The following is a 20,744-nucleotide window of genomic DNA, read 5'->3' on the forward strand; positions in this document are numbered from 1 at the left end:
TCATTCATTTATAAATGATAATTTCCCCATTATTCTTTGTCTATATTGGTAATGTACTATCTTTCATTATTACTTCCTCCAAGCATTTTTAATTTGACATATAATTTTATGTAGTGTTGTTTTCTGAGTAGAGTAGAGAGAATAAAGTAAGAGAGAGAGAAAAAATAGAGTGTGATATTTCTATTTTTAGAAATGTGTCATTTGGAGTGAGACATCTCAAAAAGGAAAATGATTCACTTAGAGTAGGACGTAGGGAATATAATTTAACAACAAATATTACTACATGGAGTGCTATTCATTACTCCTCCCGTCTAGGGGTGGGTCGGTACGGTATACCGTACCGACCGTGCCATACCGCATACCGTACCGGAAAGTACGGTATGACAAAATTCAATACCGATACCGTACCGAATTTTCGGTATACCGAAATTCCGGTATACCAGAAATTCGGTATGATATTTTTTGATACCGTTACCATACCGTTATTACGGTATACCGTACCGTGTTTCGGTATACCGTTAAAAAACGGTATACCGAAACACGGTACGGTATACCGTAATAACGGTATGGTAACGGTAACGGTATACCGAAAAATAATTGGTTTCTTGATTTGTTCATTTACTAATTGGTTTCTCGATTGTTCATTATTTTTTGCTATCGGTAATTCGTCCATCACTCTATTCAATTTTATATTTTGGTAAGCATGTTATCAAGTATCATATTATATTTGTTGTTGCCGATGATGTTGATCTTTAAGTATCTTTTAATATATATTTATGGATTATTTTGATTACATATATTCAGAATTTTATCCCATAATCGTGGTTAATGATAAAATGATGGTACTTATTGATTATTTTTGGCTATTTAGACCAATAGTAGTAATAATTGGTCTTATAAATAAAATCTCCAAATAGATTTACAAGTGTAATGAAATAAAGATTCAATTTTTCCCCCTAGACTTTAATTTCAATCTATCATTATAAACATGCATACAAATTCTCAAAAATATTAACAAGGCACGGTCTTCCTTTGATTTGAATAAATTTTTAAAATACTAGCAAATAATATTTTTTTAATGTGAAAATACTAAAATTCAACATATATCAAAATTTGGCTAATTTGTTGGTTATGATGAGTATCCTATTTATTCATCTTTCAATTTAAGTAGTATATAAAATAAGATAACATACAATGAATTAAACACTAATTAAACGATTTGATTCATTTTCAGCTGCACATATTTTTAATTGACATTTTATGAAGTGGGACGAAGAATAAAACAAAAATTTTAATTACTTTGTATATTTGGAATATGACGTTACACAAAGAATCATATACTAAATGGTGTGAGTTAATACAAATTCTTTCAAATGTGCTCTGTTGAAACATATTCCCGATATCGTATTTCCAAACTTCTTTCGGTGTTATGTGCTATTGTGTTTATTATATTTAATAGGATGAGTTGATAAAAAAATAATTCAAGTTAATTTTGAACTTGTTTGAATAAATTATCATTTGAATGTTTAATTTTATTGTATTAATTGATGTATTAATTTTTTTTTAATATAATATATATATATATATATATATAAATGTAATATATATATTACAACATATTTAATATTAATATATATATATATATATAATAATCTATCGGTATACCGGTATATCACGGTATACTGAATATTCGGTATACCACGGGTATACCGGTATACTGTGGATTCGGTATATACCGAAGTTTCGGTATACCGTGGTATACCGGTATACCGTGGATTCGGTATACCACGGTATAGAAAAATTGATACCGTTACCGTACCGAAACTGTCACGCCCGCATTTTCTAAGGATAGAAAACACGGTTGATCGCGACTAGGGGAGGATTAAAGAAGCGGGGAAGAAAGGGGAAAACAACATAACTCGACCATAGCTCGAAACAAACGGGAATAGCTTGAATAAAATCAGAGTATCTCAACAATCAACAACTCAAAACAAATATTATCTCAACAATACTTGGCGAAAGAAACAATATTCAGCGGAAGCATTCGAGAGAAGAATAATATTATGTATGAAGACATAATATATTCGGAACATTTAAAAGCAAACACAAATCTTCACCAGCTCTGCTCAACACCCACCGCGCTCGTCACAGCTCAACCTGCACATTTTTAAAAAGAAATGCAGGGCTGAGTACTTGATGCACTCAGTGGACTCATGCCGAAAACATTTTCAATAAAGAAAAAAAAATTTATCATCGCCATCAACCTCAACATCATCAACATCACCATACCATATCTGAACATACATGACAAGGAATGTGGCCACATTCCAAGCCACTAGACCGGCCAACTCAAAGAGATAGCGCACGATCTACGGGGTGTACACTAGCCTGAGTAGGGACTCACTCCCTATTCAGACCCGAATTCGATTAACCATACATGGAAAAAGCCACTTCAGATAGGTCCCATAGCAACACAAAATATGGCATGACAAACATATTTTTGCAAAAATAAATATACTTAGGACATAGCCCTTATTTAAAAAGAAAGCCCACAGTAAAACTTTAGTTCGAAAGCCCACCTCTTTCTCTTAAATCCTCAACTAGTCTTTCCGCCGTTTTGTTTTCAAATAGCTTGCCAAAGAATTCACCCTTTTTGTGGAAGAACATAATATGCAAAAATTAGACTTTAGAGAACAAAACATTTAATTAAAAATAATGCATGTATCCTTGTGATATTAAATCTTACCCTTCGACATTACTTATAAATTTCTGAAATCCTCGTACGTTAATTCATAAGGTCAGCCGACTCGATCACCACAATGTGATTCTTTAATTCAATCCGTGAAGCTCCTAGCTACTGGCCCAAATTCCATACTCTATCTCATTTATTTCTTTGGCCCAATTCCTAATATTTTAAAGTTGGCCCAACAAGAAATAAAAGGAGCTAAAATTCCCAAATGCTTTCTTCTCCAAAACTCACGCTCATCTCTCTCCCCTCAATTTCTGCCCATTTGAAATTTCCAATTCAGAGTCCAATCCCCATCTTCTCTCAATTCACAAGCACAACAACAAGTCGTCTCCCTTTATACTCCCAGAAGCTGAAAATCCTCAAAATCATTAGAGAACTCCAATTCCCCCTCGTTTCTCTCACGCGATTTGCCTCGCCATCTAATTCTCTCCCAATTTTGGCAACGAACTCCCTCTCTGCTCTTCCTCAGTTCGCATCTCTCCCATCGGTTCATGCTCGTAGCTATCCAGCCCGGCCCTCGCTCTCCGTCCCTGTTCGATCCGTCAACCCCAGGTTGCTCGCCAGTGAGCTCGTCGTCGAGCAGCTCCTTCAAATAACTAAACTCATTGAAAAATGAGAGTAACTCATTTTAAAAGATCAAAACAGCAAAAGGCATTCTTCTTTTCTCCTCCACCAACGCTCTCGTCCCTTTCTGAATCTGCCATCTTCATGTCTCTTTCTTCTCAAGTTATGGAACAACAACGTCTCCCTCTCATCTCAGAATCAGAAAAAAAATCCAAATTGCGAATTCCAAATTTCTTTCTCTCTATCCCTCAATCTTTCCCAAAATCAGCACGATGCCTCTGCATCTCCGTCGCTGCTCTGATCCGCTCGAAACCACGCCGCCATCGCCATCCACCGAAGTCGCTGATCATCCAGCGCTGCCGCGGCTGTCCGGTAGATGCATCGCCGTCTCTGTATCTTTTTTTTTCATTGTTGTTCGGTGTTCACCGCCGCAGAGAAGCCGCAGTTCTAAACCGCCGTTAATCTCCATCTTTTCCGTTTGAGAGCTCAGCAACCTGCTGAGGAGTAAGCTTGGCTGAAAAACCACTCGCAACATGCTCACTTCCAAGAACAGAAGCGAGGGTTCTGATGTGATACTGCTCCGGCTCCACGCCTTCGGGTCTCTCGGTGTAAATTATGTGGACTTTGGCATCATGGGAACCGATTGTTGGGAGTGATGAACGTGGGATCATGGGAACCGATTTCATGGATTGGGGGGGGGGGTAAGACCGATTTGTTCTCTTCTTCCGGATTTTGTGGAACAGATTTGTGAAACAAACACACAAAAAAATAGGGAATTAATTGGATTGATTTGCAGGAAATAATGAAGTTGAATTAGGGCTCAAAAGAATAAATGGGCTTCCTCAAGAAAATCAATTGGACTTGTAAAAGAATAAATTTAATAGGTCCAAATATGTATTTTTTTTTCAATAAGGAAACAAAGACGAAAAATTTTCAGGTGTACAAACGACGTCCTTTCAAGAATAAATAAAAAGGTAGAAAAAGTCGGGGTATTACAATCTACCCATTTTAACAAAAATTTCGTCCCGAAATTTGCTTACATCCTTCGAATAAAATATTTCTCTGTTAACTTATAATCTAATTTAACACCTCGTGTTCTTGGTTATATCGATGCCTCTAGTTGGTGTATCACTTTTACACATGTCTGATTATAGAAACTTATTCCCCGTGTGCATTCGAAAAGCTCAACCTCACTCTTTCCTCCAACTCTAGTATCAAGAACTCGAAAATTGATCAAACAGTCTTACTTGGATATGAACTGATTTCAAAATTGTAGCAACACTACTGAAAGTGTCTTAATCAGAAAGGCTGCAGAATTGATCAAGAAAACAGGAACAATATTTCTAGCTCGAATCTTCTTAATCTCATCACCAGCTTGAGAAAATTGGTTTGTAAACAAAGCAAGGACTAAACCAATTGAACTTAATACATCCATTATGAGAATTAAATGGTTTAAACGGTATCAAATAAAATCCATAGAGCTTGGGACTTTACTTCTGATGAGAGCTCGAAAGAATATGAGATAGGTCATGAAAACAGGATGAAACTGAATTAAGTCTCAAATTCCATAGTAGGCTGCCAAATAAGATATTTCAATTGTCAAATCAAATGTGCAAAATTCCGGCATCAATGAATGATGGCTCAAACATGTCATAACATGAGATGAGCAATCGTGGGAGGGTTTAGCAGCATAGACAAATGTCATGATGTAGCACTGATCATGGTTCGACGACATCAGGTTATTGAATAAAGAAATCACATCAATGGATTCACAGGTTTGCAACCAACGTGAAGTGAACTTTTTAGGAAAATCGGCAAGATCAAACACATTAAGGAAAAAGAGAACACGATAGCCTTCACTTGGTGTTGCAGAAAGAAAAATCATTGAGCATGAAACAATATATGTAGTGAAACTGAGCTAAAAAAAATTCACTTATGCAAGAAAAACTTGCCGCATGCATAGTTAGGAAATAAAAAGGTGTACAAAAATTCCAAGAAGAATATTCCATCCTTTGAAGAAACATGTATGGAGATGTGATCATACTGAAGGTCATAACTGCAAACAACTTTAGGAATGGAGTTCAATGACGAAAGCTCATAAGGTCAAAATATTGTCCTTACGAAAGATGAATCAAAGAAGACTACTAATCAAGATGTCCAAAGTTACAAAGGCAAGCACCAATTTTCAAGAATTGAAAGTGAGTCATGACTCGATATAGGGAAAAAATAATGGGCATTACTTGCAAAGCATGAGTCAACCAAGGTGTTTAAATAGACAAGGGCTCAAGTTATTCACTATATATCGAAAAGAATTTAGAATCCAAGTAAGTACTGTTGATTTAAAATTGTTCATTCCAGCTACGAAGGTCGCACTCGTTCGCTCGTCTTTCTGAGGCCGTACATGGTAACAATGTTCTAAGAAACCGTGGATTCCAAGTTGATATTCATCACGTCATTACAACAAAGTAATTGTAGTCAGTCAAAAGCCATATCTTCATAATATTCTTGCATATTATAACAATCATTCTCGTAAAATATTTTAATCATCCGTGTGCTTCTCTGCCTGCTATAAAGGTCGTCTCCATCGTGTTGCTACTTTTGGGGAATCACGCAAGATAGGCTATACTAATTTAAATTGTGATTACGATCTCTCATCGTTGCATGGATACACCGTCTAACAAATCTTCTTGTCTCGACCCCTTGCACATTTGAAACTTCATTTAGTCCTCATTATCCTTCTCTTCTTGAGGTCGTAATCATATTCTTGTTGTTCTTATCATTTAGGGAAAACGATAGAAAAACTAATTATCCAACTAGGGATTAAATGGTTCACACATAGCTTGCTCTAAGTTTCGCGTAGTTCCAAGAAATAGAAAAGTTTCATGGTCCACCGGTCTCCATCCTCTATCTCGATCCTCTCGTCTCATATCTCGATAAAATAGGGGTTCACCCCAACTTTTAGATTCTCATTCCTTTTCATTGCTCAGAAAAGCAATAGGAAAGTTTTCAACTTAGAACTACAGTTCACACAGTCAACTAGGCCTACATCTTAGGCACTCTAAGTTCACAACACATTTTATCATCTCACATCTCCACATCCATCGTATTTCACATCATTCATACTTCAAGATAATCAAATATAAACTCATAACACATTTGCATTTCAAACAAAACACTCATGCACTCCACATATATGTTTGAAATAAACATTTTTAAATGACTCACCCTTTTTTTTATCTCAAAAATTTCAACATTCTCAAAACAACTCATCAATTTTCATTTTTCATGTAAAACACTCCATCATTCCTCTTCAAAACTCGCTCTTTCCACAAACATCAGAAATTACTTCTCAATTCGAAACCAATCTCTCACGGAAAGATTTTACTTCGTTGTTCGTATAAACATTTTTCTCCTCTTTCATTCTCAAAAATTTTCTCATCTTCCTTTCTCCAAAACATTCACATAAAAAAAAATTCTCATAAAAATAAATTACCTCTTTCACGGTTGAGCGTGGCGAAGCGGGATGTTGAGCCTTCAATACACAATTATTATTTTAGTCTAGCGAAACAAGTCTAGACTAAGACTGAAAAAGACTCTCGGGTCCAGAGCGGAAAGAAAAAATTGCTCTGATACCACTCTGTCACGCCCGCATTTTCTAAGGATAGAAAACACGGTTGATCGCGACTAGGGGAGGATTAAAGAAGCGGGGAAGAAAGGGGAAAACAACATAACTCGACCATAGCTCGAAACAAACGGGAATAGCTTGAATAAAATCAGAGTATCTCAACAATCAACAACTCAAAACAAATATTATCTCAACAATACTTGGCGAAAGAAACAATATTCAGCGGAAGCATTCGAGAGAAGAATAATATTATGTATGAAGACATAATATATTCGGAACATTTAAAAGCAAACACAAATCTTCACCAGCTCTGCTCAACACCCACCGCGCTCGTCACAGCTCAACCTGCACATTTTTAAAAAGAAATGCAGGGCTGAGTACTTGATGCACTCAGTGGACTCATGCCGAAAACATTTTCAATAAAGAAAAAAAAATTTATCATCGCCATCAACCTCAACATCATCAACATCACCATACCATATCTGAACATACATGACAAGGAATGTGGCCACATTCCAAGCCACTAGACCGGCCAACTCAAAGAGATAGCGCACGATCTACGGGGTGTACACTAGCCTGAGTAGGGACTCACTCCCTATTCAGACCCGAATTCGATTAACCATACATGGAAAAAGCCACTTCAGATAGGTCCCATAGCAACACAAAATATGGCATGACAAACATATTTTTGCAAAAATAAATATACTTAGGACATAGCCCTTATTTAAAAAGAAAGCCCACAGTAAAACTTTAGTTCGAAAGCCCACCTCTTTCTCTTAAATCCTCAACTAGTCTTTCTGCCGTTTTGTTTTCAAATAGCTTGCCAAAGAATTCACCCTTTTTGTGGAAGAACATAATATGCAAAAATTAGACTTTAGAGAACAAAACATTTAATTAAAAATAATGCATGTATCCTTGTGATATTAAATCTTACCCTTCGACATTACTTATAAATTTCTGAAATCCTCGTACGTTAATTCATAAGGTCAGCCGACTCGATCACCACAATGTGATTCTTTAATTCAATCCGTGAAGCTCCTAGCTACTGGCCCAAATTCCATACTCTATCTCATTTATTTCTTTGGCCCAATTCCTAATATTTTAAAGTTGGCCCAACAAGAAATAAAAGGAGCTAAAATTCCCAAATGCTTTCTTCTCCAAAACTCACGCTCATCTCTCTCCCCTCAATTTCTGCCCATTTGAAATTTCCAATTCAGAGTCCAATCCCCATCTTCTCTCAATTCACAAGCACAACAACAAGTCGTCTCCCTTTATACTCCCAGAAGCTGAAAATCCTCAAAATCATTAGAGAACTCCAATTCCCCCTCGTTTCTCTCACGCGATTTGCCTCGCCATCTAATTCTCTCCCAATTTTGGCAACGAACTCCCTCTCTGCTCTTCCTCAGTTCGCATCTCTCCCATCGGTTCATGCTCGTAGCTATCCAGCCCGGCCCTCGCTCTCCGTCCCTGTTCGATCCGTCAACCCCAGGTTGCTCGCCAGTGAGCTCGTCGTCGAGCAGCTCCTTCAAATAACTAAACTCATTGAAAAATGAGAGTAACTCATTTTAAAAGATCAAAACAGCAAAAGGCATTCTTCTTTTCTCCTCCACCAACGCTCTCGTCCCTTTCTGAATCTGCCATCTTCATGTCTCTTTCTTCTCAAGTTATGGAACAACAACGTCTCCCTCTCATCTCAGAATCAGAAAAAAAATCCAAATTGCGAATTCCAAATTTCTTTCTCTCTATCCCTCAATCTTTCCCAAAATCAGCACGATGCCTCTGCATCTCCGTCGCTACTCTGATCCGCTCGAAACCACGCCGCCATCGCCATCCACCGAAGTCGCTGATCATCCAGCGCTGCCGCGGCTGTCCGGTAGATGCATCGCCGTCTCTGTATCTTTTTTTTTCATTGTTGTTCGGTGTTCACCGCCGCAGAGAAGCCGCAGTTCTAAACCGCCGTTAATCTCCATCTTTTCCGTTTGAGAGCTCAGCAACCTGCTGAGGAGTAAGCTTGGCTGAAAAACCACTCGCAACATGCTCACTTCCAAGAACAGAAGCGAGGGTTCTGATGTGATACTGCTCCGGCTCCACGCCTTCGGGTCTCTCGGTGTAAATTATGTGGACTTTGGCATCGGAAGATGATGAATCGGCCGTCATTGATGAAATTAAGAAGAGTGAAAGGAGTAGAGTATGTGATAGCAAGATTGTTGGGAGTGATGAACGTGGGATCATGGGAACCTATTTCATGGATTGGGGGGGGGGGGTAAGACCGATTTGTTCTCTTCTTCCGGATTTTGTGGAACAGATTTGTGAAACAAACACACAAAAAAATAGGGAATTAATTGGATTGATTTGCAGGAAATAATGAAGTTGAATTAGGGCTCAAAAGAATAAATGGGCTTCCTCAAGAAAATCAATTGGACTTGTAAAAGAATAAATTTAATAGGTCCAAATATGTATATTTTTTTCAATAAGGAAACAATGACGAAAAATTTTCAGGTGTACAAACGACGTCCTTTCAAGAATAAATAAAAAGGTAGGAAAAGTCGGGGTATTACAGAAACACTGCGGTACGGTATCATACCGTACCGGAAACTGCGGTATACCGAAAAATCAGTATTTTTGGTATTTTTCCGGTACGGTAAGTCCGGTATTACGGTATTTCGGTATAATTTCCCACCCCTACCCCCGTCCCATATTAGGAGTCACATTTTGTGTGAGCACGAGTTTTAAGAAATATAAAGAATAGTGCGTTAGAAAAGTTAACGAAATATGAGGTCCACTTTATATAGATTATAGATTTTATAGAATATAGATTATACTCACTCCGTTCCTAAAAAGTATGAAAATTTGGTTCGACATAAAGTAAGACAGAGAGATAAATGATAGTACAAGTAGTGTAACTGGAGAGTGAGCTAGTATAGTGTAATGATATAAATTGTAAATAAAATAATGTGTAAAAGTAATATGTTGTTATTTTCAAAATTAGAAAGTTTATACTTTTCAGGGACGGACTAATAAGAAAATAGTTCATAATTTCAGGGACATATGGAGTATATAAGTGAGGAAAATGGAGGAGGGGCATTTGCCCCTTCTTGATTGTTATATGCTAGTTCCGTCAATGCATCTCCAACTATTTCATTTCTTCAATTTAAAAATACAATTAATAGAAAAATATTTATGAATAAAACTTTATTAATTTTTTTAAAAAATACATTACAAATTCTTATAAATTATACTCCTTCCGTCCCAACTAAGTTGAGCCGTATTTCTATTGGGGATGTCTCAACTAAGTTGAGTCATTTCTTTGTTTTTTTTAACAAAAAACAAAACACCCTATCACTCTTAATTTATTCCCCCGTCTACTTTACTCTGTCTCTATCTTTCATATTTTATTCCTCTCTCCTACTTTTCAACACAATTTCTTAATCTCTGTGCCCAAAAGTTATGTCTCAACTTACTTGGGACGAAGTGAGTATCATTTAAATCCTAAAAAAGTTAAAATTACATTAAATATTTATACTCCCTCCGTCCCGCACTACTCGCACTTATTTCATTTTTGGGCATCCCAAGTTACTTGCACTCTTTCCATTTTTAGTAAAAATTTTCACCTAGAGCCGTCATTTTTTACTTTCCTATACACTCATTCCTTAATCTCCGTGCCGAAAAGGAAAGGGGCGAGTAGCTCAGGACGGAGGGAGTATATTTTAATGTTAAAAAACTTAAAAAAACACAAAATTTTTGTGGTGAATGCGACATTTTTTAGATGAATTAGGGGATTAATAAAATGACAAAAATTAAAAAGGAAAAACCGTAATATTTAGAAAAGTGGAAAAACTTTATTAATTTTAGTTTTTTCTCGATTTAAAAATATAAAAAAATAAATTTTAAACGGCCAAAATGATGCCCACACGCGGAGGGGAGTCACGACCCTACCACAACACGCCATGTGGTGTGCACGTCACCCTTCCAGATAGGGCTCGACCCTCCATCAAGGGAAGCTCTATGGGATGGGTTGGCTGCAACGGGTGTCCAGGGTTAACTGGCGTGATTGATCTGGAGGTCATAAATGTAAGCATCATAAGAATGAAATTTTATGGCATGAGTCCAAGAAATCGGGATATAGATCTTGTATGTTGTGGTTCAAAGGAGACAACAACAAATAACGATGCTTGAAACATAGGAGTATTCCAATTTTGGGAATTGAAACTGAGTCACCACTTTAGTGGGAAAAAATGACGTATTACTTGCAAAAACGTGAGTCTATCAAAAGTCTTAAATATACGAGAGGACATCGTTGTCCAGGAGGTTCAGAGAATGTCCGAAGAATGAGATTATTCTGAAGGTCATAGATATAAACAACTTTAGATTTGAAGATTTATGACCGGAGCTTACAAAGTCAAAACTTTACTCTCTATGAACGATGAGTCAAAGGACTGCAGGCAATAAACTGCAAGTCAGTCGTAACTTGCATAGAAAAGGAAATAGTGACGTGTCACTTGCAAAATTGCGAGTCAATCTGAAGTTTGAACAGATGAGGGGTACTGTCGTTTAGGTAGATTCTTAAAAGAAATTTATGGGAATCCAAGTAAGTACTGTTGTTCATAATCATCGGTTCTAGTTATGTGACACTTCTTTGTTTGTTCTCGTGGAGCTCGGACATGATAAATGCGTTCTAGGAAACCATACATTCCAAGACGGGATTCCTCGTGCTGTTGAAACTAATAACTGTAGTTGGAGGTCATACTTTCATATTGTTCTTGATAACTTAGAACGTTGATTCTCATAAAATATTGCATTCTCCATCGTGCTTCACAACGTTTATAAGGATTGTTTCTGGGTCGTATAGCCACCTTAGGTCTGTTACGCCAGATCAGATCACTTGATTAGATCACGGGTACGATCTCTTTTCGTGTAGGGATACATCTCCTTAACAGGATTGAAGGTACACTAATTTGGTTATGACTTGGTCTTTATAAAGACATTGGGAACTTTATATTGTTCACGTAATTGCCCATACGTCGTGGGTGGTTCCTCATATCTCGTGTGGTCGTTACCCTTTGAGAATTGATGTATTCATTTATAAGGTAAAGGTCCATTCTTATACATTGGAAATCGTTCCAAATACAACATCGTAACTTGTTGTTTCGTCAAGGCATAAAGTAGAGGAAAGGTGTGGGGTCAATTTTCGGATTCATTCATCTATATTTCCTCGCTTTTCTAAAACACAATTAGGGGTTTGCCCTAACTTGTATATATTCGTTCATTCTATCGCTTATAAAAGCGGTAAGGAAGACATCGACTTACAATACTGTTCAAAAGCGTCCAGCCTAACATACTTTATTAGGCATTCTATTTCGCATACATAGTCCCATTTATCATTCATACATTTTCTTTCAAACTTTTCAAAAGTCACATAAGTGATCATATACTGTACATAGTATCAAACATCACGTTGCATCACATAAACATTTCTTCACACATTTTTTATCCCATAAAGGACCGTGAAAACACATATTCTCCTTGTCATGAAATCTCATAAAATCCATTTTCCTTCTCAAAATGGAAAAATGTTTTCTTTAAAATTTTCTTCTTGAAAAGTGAGCGTCAACCCCTTTTTGCTGCGGTTGAACGTGTCGAGACGAGGTGTTGTGATCCTTGTACTGATCATTTTACACTACTAGAAAATTGGCTTTTAATGACACTTGAAAATGTGAGCAGGAATATGTTTTTATTACACTTTATCTATAGTCACACCTTGTGTGAGTGTGATGACAGTAAATGTAAGAATAGGTAACGTGTAATAATACACACTCTATTACCACACTCATAAATGTCAAGAAAACACAATCTCATGTCACTTAAAAGTGTAAGGATATGATCAATGTGACCACACCCATTATTATATCTAAATATCTACAGAATCCCCCTCACAAATATTGATAATTACATTTTCACCTACAAATATCCACAATTTACCGTTTTAACCTACATATATGTAAAAATTATCTTTTTATCCTTCAAACATTTATAAATTGCATTATTTGATTTTTCTAAATCTAAATATATATAATTACATCCATTTTCCAACGTGCTATCAATTCCGCATGATATTTAGCATGACTTCAAATACAAAACATATTTTTATATAAATAACTTATGTAATAATTTTCATGAAATCAAAGTATACAATATTAAATAAAAAGGTACAAAAAAGGTTCTAAATGACTATACAATTTATCTATCACTTAAGTTTTCTCTTAGAAGCTCCTTATTGCATTCTCATCAGCATTAGAATACTTGGTTAACTTCATCTTCGCACCAACATCATGTGTTCCTGTTAAGATATTAGAAACACAAAATATTAACATCAATTTTGTCAATAACATATCTTAGCAATGATAACTCAAAAATTGCTACATTCCTTAACATCATAAATAAGGTCAAGAAAATTACTAAGGTGTTACCTGCTCTTCAGGATAAAGAAAATTTATCACACCGAGCTCAAATTGTTAATGAATTTACAAACACTCTTTTACTTGTCCGTTTCCTAGTGAATTTTCAATAGTCTGTAAGCTTAAGTTCTAGGTTCAATCAACAAAAATGAAACAAAAATAAAAGGTAAAGAAGTGCCTCTATTTCCAGCAGCTCTTCCTCAAGCTTGATCACTATTGCATCTTTTTCCAGCAGCCCTTTATCAAGCTCCAATACTCCCTCTTAGTTAAAAAATGTTCGATTTTTCATCTAGTCAAATTTAGTTATTTAATTGACCTCAACTATTGCCTATAACATAATAAGCAAATCAATCAAGCAGTGCATCATAGAACCTTAATACTTTATTCCAACCTGACCAAACTAAAATATAGTATCTCATCACACCCATGGCTAACTCACATACAGTCTAATAATTAATAAACAAAAACAAAACAAAAATAAGAGTTAAAGACATACCTTTGTTTCTAGCAGCCCTTCCTCAAGCTCCACAATTGCCTTTGTTTCCACCAACCCTTCATCAAGTTCAAGCACTCCCTATTAGTTCAAAAATGTTTGATTTATCATCCAGTCAAGTTTCAAGCAATCAGAAATACGGCATAACCTATCTATTCGCCGAAGCAACAATATCGACACAATTTCTGGTAAGAAGGTTTCAATGTAAAATTCAATTACACTCAAGCCACAAACATAAATCAAACATTTTAAAAACTTAAACGTGTAATAGCTATTAGTTCATAGTTCATAGTCCATAGCACGTCAAACACACTTCTAAAATATTGACACCAAAAACAAAATTTAATTAGTAAAAGCAAATGAACCAAATATAACAACCTTGTCTATAAAAGCAAATGAACCAAATATAACAACCTTGTCTATGTAAGACTCACTGATATTGAAGGGTTTACTCCTTAGTCCTTTATAGACTATACTAGATGAACCACATACACAAAAACACCATAGAAATATACTCATTTAAATTAAATATGAGGAATAAAGGAAGAAAATTAAAGATTGAGCAAACTGCAAATGAGTATATTTACCATGAATTAACCAGCTCATATCAAAGTCAACAAATCAAAGTCAACAATTACACTGCAATATTATAATAAAGACACGACTCAGATGCTAATCAGATTAGGATCTTGATCTAAATCAAGATGTTAGACATGAAATCTATCTTTCAGCAAAATGTCACTGATGGATATTAATAATGTAAAATACTTGCAAGTTAGGTATGAAAAGAAAAGTAGTAACCATAATATCATCTACTGCATCTTCAAATACTAGTGCTAGTAACCATAAAGTTAAATAATCATGAAGTTGCTATGCAAAAGCTAATCCAATGGAAATAGTACTGCTGCTATGTAAAACCATGACCTATCACAAAATTCAACAATCTATCTTGCATACCAGCATATGAAATCAATTATCTAATTTTGAAATTAACTTGAGGCCAATGATAGAGCTAAGTAGTTTAATGTATCATACATTTGTCTGAACCCTAATCATCATAAATCAGTTTCCTCTAAAAAATCACGGTCCAAAAAGTAGAGAAACCAACAATAAGTGAAATATAATGTGACGCCCCGAGAAATTGTTCCTCTCCTTTGAGATAAGTCGGAATTATTAGCATAGTCAATTCTCGTTGTGAGGGCGTAGAATTTTCGTTGTAATTACCGACGTTGGAATAAATTAAATACTGTGTTGAAAGAAATAAGTTGCAAGGAGATTTATTCAAAAAAAGAAAGTAAGTGATATACTTTTGTTGGAGGAACAATTTGAGATACAATTTCATAAAATTGTGAAGACATTAATAGTGCATGATACATAAGTGAAAGAGACTACACATATCCACATTACATCATCCCTTCTTCTACCTCTAGTAATAGAATTCCAGAGAGTATCCTAAATTGGTATAGGAATCAAAGTGGTACAAGGGTAGATTCTCTTCCCTTCCTCCATCTCTTTCCTTCTCGAAATTCGGCCCCATGAAACTCTGAAAGGGACAGCCCCTAACCTGCAAGGATAACACAAAATGGGGTTAGAAGATGATCTCATATAAAAGTAGTTGGGGATGGGGGCAAGCTCGATTAAGCATGGAGAGGAGGCAGATTTGCATGGTACAGCCGAGAGGCTGCCTCCTTGGGCAGAGAGGCAGTTGTCTTGTCACATTTACACCTTACACCAAAATAGGAGCCAAGACAAAGGGGTATAGGAGCACGAACCCAATGATCATGCTCAAAATGAGCAGGAATCAAATCCCTTATTCAGTCACCAAGGCTGGGGAAAACTGCCAAGAATGCAGACCCAAACCTTCATCAATTTGGTATGAGTAACAGTAACATAAGCTTGGAAAGGAGCTGAGAAAACAACCCCAGATTAGCATCACAATTCCCCAAGAGTCTGGCACAAGATGCCAATTGGTGTGAGCTATATAAGCAGCCCCTCGCCACCCCCATTCCCCTTCACCATTTTCATCACCCAAGCTTCACCACGCAAAGGGAACGAGCGAGGCGGCGGCGGCAAGATAGAAGCAGCCCACAACCGAAAGGAATCACCAAGCAAGGTAATTCCCTCAACACCCCATACCCTTTTGCATCATGATAGCAAGAACTTAGAGGATATAGAAATAGGACCATCACTCAATTACCGTAGCCACGGCCGAGAAAGAATGACAAGTAGAACATGCTCACATATAGTGGTTCAAGCATAGCGATGTATAGGCTTCAAGCATAGCGATGTATAGCGAACTCGCCGGAGAAAGAAGGGAAAGGAGGGAGGTGAGGCGTCGCAGCCTCTGCGACTTCAATTTCGGAAATTTTAGAATGGAAGAAGAAAAGAAAAAAAGGGGAGAGAGAGAATCAGCCGAGATAAATGGGAAAGGGGTCATTAATTGGACTCTCATTCATTTTAGTCTGGGCCGAAGTGTTTAGGCCTTTAAATTAACTAAATGGGCTATTTTGTTTTCCAAAGTGGACTACTAATTAATTGGCAGAGTGCCATTTAATTTGTTGAGAAGTGAGACTGCGAAATTTAAATGTTAGTAAATGGCCCGGTTTTAATTATTGTTATGTTGGGCCGAGATCTAATTGTTGGGCTTGGAAATAAATCATGTTGGAAGGGAATTAATTTTAGAAGTTGAGCTTGAAGCTTAATTAATTAATTCCTGAATAATTTACTAAGTTTTCAAAGATGGAAAATGTTGAAGTTGGAGACGCGAATTGGCCGACCGGCGTCGCGGGGCGGCCTTAAGAAAAATCTTAAGAAAAGATTTACAAAAGAGATTTTCCAAAAATCCATATTTTATTAAATAAGTGCCCAAATATTTATTTTAGAGAAAATAGAATTTCTCCGAAGTTAGTAAAGTGAATAAATTCTGCAGAGTAGTGAAGCCCGAGATAGGATTAAGAAAATCCTATAAGACAAGACTAAGATATAGGTGCTATCCAATATGATGCACGCATTCTTTTCTTAAGAGAAATAGTCAAGTACTAATTAGCGTGCTATGCTATTTATTTTTCAAAGGGTAAATTGCTCAAGGGCAAGTGAGGCCAAAGCGATAAATTGAGTTGAGAATTAAGCATATCAGGTGAGCTTTCTTTTAATATCCAGTACTATAGTGTGGATAAAAAGCAAATATTTTGAAGTTATGAAATATCATCTTTTCTCAAAAATGAAGATGTGAATTATTTTAAAGTTGTTGTCATGCCATAAAATGTTTGTTTTCGAGACCTGTCTGTGAGGGCTATATGCCGAGAGTTTGGCGATGCCAAAAATTTGGTAACGAGTTCGGTTCCCAATAGGACCGCAAATCCTATTCAGAGTTTCGTGCGCGAGCGCTGTGAGCCATCCTAGAGAGAGGTTGGCCGGCGAGGGTGCTTGTGAAGGCGGCCACCTTCACGGCACATTGGATTCTCAGACATGGATGAATACATCAAGAACTTAGACTGCAGTCGGACTATTAAGATCACAAAAGAATTTAGTATGCTCGTGCCTTTTAAGAAAACCCATGTGTTATACTGTTGATGGGTGACAACTTATATATGTATGTTTTATTTTCGGCACGTGTCCACTGAGCACTCCTGTACTCAGCCCTGCATATATTTAAAAATGTGCAGGTTGAACGTCAAGAGGAAGGAATATTGATCGGAGTTGATGCTATTAAATAATCAAGTGGATTTCTCTACGATTCGTGTCTTCATACATGAAGTCGTTTAGTAAGGACCTATTCCGCTGTACTTTCGTCAAGTGAGAATTTCAAAGTCTCACCTTCGAACTCTGATTTAGTTGATATGATGAATCATTCTATTTTGAGATCTTGTAATCAAATACTTGGCTTCTAATTTGTGGTATCAATTGATTGGCCTTTCGGCAAGTCCCTTGAGTTCTTTCCTCATTTCATTAATTCTGCTTATTAGTCACGGATTTTCCCGCTTTTACTATCATTAGCAAAGTGCGGTCGTGACAGAGTGGTATCAGAGCCTCAGTTTCTTTCCTGCTCTGAGATCCACACCTCTCTTCAGTAAAGATCTAGACTTGTTCACTAGATCATTCCAAGTAATCGACTCGATCAATACTCCAAGACGTTCAACCAAACAAGTTGAAAGATGAAGAAGTGGGAAATTTTGAGATAACTAAAACAAAGTGCGACGAGAATATTTTACCTAGTCAAGATAATAGAAAGAACTGAGAGGGAAAAAGTACTCTACCTAAAGAATGTAGTTCAAACTAAGACTACGAAGGATGAACCATAAATCCTACTATTGCTTTCCCGAGCAACAATTTTGAGACGATGCTAGATAAGAGTTAAGCACGAACGCGGGATCTAAGGCGACACGACTTTTGCACAAGAAGAGCCAATGCCCAAATGCATAAGAGCACGAGAGGGGCAACTGTTGAAAAGAAAGACGAGGAACGGTGCTATAAGGGAATAGCACAAGATAGATCCTCACTGTGGCCAAGCCACTCATGTAATATCCGAAAGCTAGTGTTGATCCCATCACGTTTCATGAGACCATATAGAAACGCTCGATCTGAGATATGAACTTAGTCTAATGACGTTAGATCTCACAATAAGTGGATCTAGTTGATGACTTTCCCTACATGGATTTTCGTGCATCGATTCGTTTTCTTTCGAATGCCTTCGACGGACTCAAGATATCCCCACCACACGGATGAAATAGACAAATTTAATCAGTAGTACTTACTTGGATTTCCAGAAAATCTCTTTCTTTGAACATCCTTAACGGAAATGCCTTCCTGTCTGTTTAACACTATTGATCGACCTGCGTTTTGCAAAGCAGGGTGTCAATACCTCCTTTTTCTATGAAAGTTGTGACTCATTTCCAGTTCAAAGATCATGGTTAGATATTTACTTTCAGATACCTTGAGCTACTTGCATTGCAAAGCAATGTGCCACTTCTTATCTTGGGTACATCAGTTCGCTATTCACTTCCAAATTCTATGAGCACGAGCTTCGCTCTTGTATTTTCAGATATGTCGATTGACAACAACTTTTCTTACTCATCATTCGTATGACCAATATTTTGACTTCGCAAGCCCAATTGCATTGTTATTCTAAAGTTGTTTGTCTTCAGAACCTTCAGACTAAGCTTGTTTTCCTAGACCTTGTCTTTAATGAATGACGTATTCTTCTTGGAACTCCTGTCAACTCTTGTTATTTTGCGAACATGTATATGACAAGTTCTTTCTTGCAAGAATGAGATTTTCTCATGTTCAATTCCGCTACATGTTTATTCCATCTGGGGAATTTTTACCATGTCTTCAATATTCGTTAAGACTAGCATACCCACTTCATTCTTAACGAGTTACTTTGGCTGTTACCCCAGAGGTTTATCTTCTTGAGAATTTTCTTGACAACATGCGAATTCTTCAATGTGATTCCATTTTCACTAGCTTGGACATTTTTAGAAGATGGTCAGCGCGACTTCGTGGCAATTGCCTACACTTTCATGTACTACTGCGACTGACTCTTCCAAGCTTTAACACATTTGAGCCATCAATCTATTGTTAGCAAGATCCTATTGAATCTGAACGGTCAACTGGACCATACTATTTGTTGCCTATTATGAGAACTCCAATTCGTTTCGTCCTATTTCGTGGCACATTTCATTTCTTTCGAGAAGTCCTCAAGTTCTATGGGTTTGCTTGAAACCTCTTAACCAGTATGATCTTTTGAAAGAATGTGATTAACAAATCAGAGAAATCTTCAAATTTACTTGAGCTTAGTCCTGCTATCCTTGTAAACCAATCATTGCGAGTTGGCGATTTTAATTCACAGAGTCACACCGAAGATGTTATTTTTGTCACTTTGAGTAATTTGAGAATTTTTTTTTTAAAGACAAGGAAATTTTTCAGTACTTCTTCATGTTGAAATCAGTATCATCCAAGTTAAGTCTGTTTGACTAAATTTCCAATGCAAGACTCTCAACAAAGGCAATGCCTTGATCCTTTTCAAATACCTATGAGAAATAAGTCCGGATAGACAGACATGAGTAAAGATGATACACCTAACGACCCTGTCATGCCGCACGAGTTAGATAAGAATAGTTGATCGATGGATACGCATATAACGAATAGAAATAAGTGAGTTGCGAGAAATGGATATTCACGCCACGGTTATGCAAGATCAGTTGTAAAGGAGGTACAAGTAGTCTCACAGATTACGTGCTATCGATTAAATGCCGACGATAAAAAAAGTGGCGAATTAGAAACCACAAGTGTGAGACAACTGAGGGAAGAAAAAAATGGAGTCCCCATAGTATGAAACAACCACGGATGTCAGTGACGGACTACGACCGGATATTCTGTAATGTGGCTCGGTACCCACCAGAACAGTTGAAAACTATGAGAAGATGGCTGAAAAATGTTGTGCCAGTCCGAGGTACGAGATTCGCATGGCACTGGCCAGCCATGGAGGACTGTCCTACTCTGAGACTCTGGGTAGAACACTATACATCGAGGCAGCCATGCTGGAAGAGGAAACCGGGCCAGCTGTGAGTCATGCTCCACCCCCCGGCTCAATCCCAAGCACTCAGGGACAAAAGAAAGTGGGAAGGACCACGAGCCCAACCTGAACCTAAGAGGGGAGGGTATGGACCAAGCAAGCCACAGAATGACGGATAACAAGCTACCCCTGGATCTTTCAAGGGGAACATATCAAGGTCCAGTCCATGTCCCAAATGCAACAGACTGCATGGAGGCATTTGCAAGTCTGGGACAGATACCTGCTTCAACTGCGGGAAGACTGGGCACCTTACTAAACACTGCCTGAACAGGACTCCAGGGACG

The 20,744-nt window shown here is 37.2% G+C and overlaps 1 long non-coding RNA gene across 1 annotated transcript; it reads right to left on the reverse strand.

The window, feature by feature from the left end:
* Positions 1-15,203: 15,203 nt before the first annotated feature.
* Positions 15,204-16,333, reverse strand: LOC121758074. The gene is made up of 2 exons (XR_006041321.1): positions 15,659-16,333; positions 15,204-15,450 (listed from the first exon to the last, which is right to left on the reverse strand). It is a non-coding gene; the product is annotated as an uncharacterized LOC121758074 (long non-coding RNA).
* Between the last annotated feature and the right edge of the window lie 4,411 nt (positions 16,334-20,744).

Source organism: Salvia splendens, chromosome 12 (genome assembly GCF_004379255.2).
Source record: "Salvia splendens isolate huo1 chromosome 12, SspV2, whole genome shotgun sequence".
NCBI lineage: Eukaryota > Viridiplantae > Streptophyta > Magnoliopsida > Lamiales > Lamiaceae > Salvia > Salvia splendens.